Genomic DNA, 224 nt, shown 5'->3' on the forward strand with positions numbered 1-224 from the left:
GTCTACGACAAACCCCCTCTGTAGAAGGAAAGAGAACATTTCTCAACACTCGAAAAATTGCAGAAGTTGGGTAAATTTCTCCCTGACAATATTGGCGTCTTTGCAAGGATAGAAAAAGTTATCTATAATCCGGAGGGAGGGATTCTCAGCCAAAAGATTTTCTTTGGAAATATCGGCCAGACAGGGGCAGTTTTTAGGAGATAGGCACGATGGTTTTCCATTAA

The sequence above is a fragment of the Penaeus monodon genome, chromosome 32 (genome assembly GCF_015228065.2).
Source record: "Penaeus monodon isolate SGIC_2016 chromosome 32, NSTDA_Pmon_1, whole genome shotgun sequence".
In the NCBI taxonomy this organism is placed as follows: domain Eukaryota; kingdom Metazoa; phylum Arthropoda; class Malacostraca; order Decapoda; family Penaeidae; genus Penaeus; species Penaeus monodon.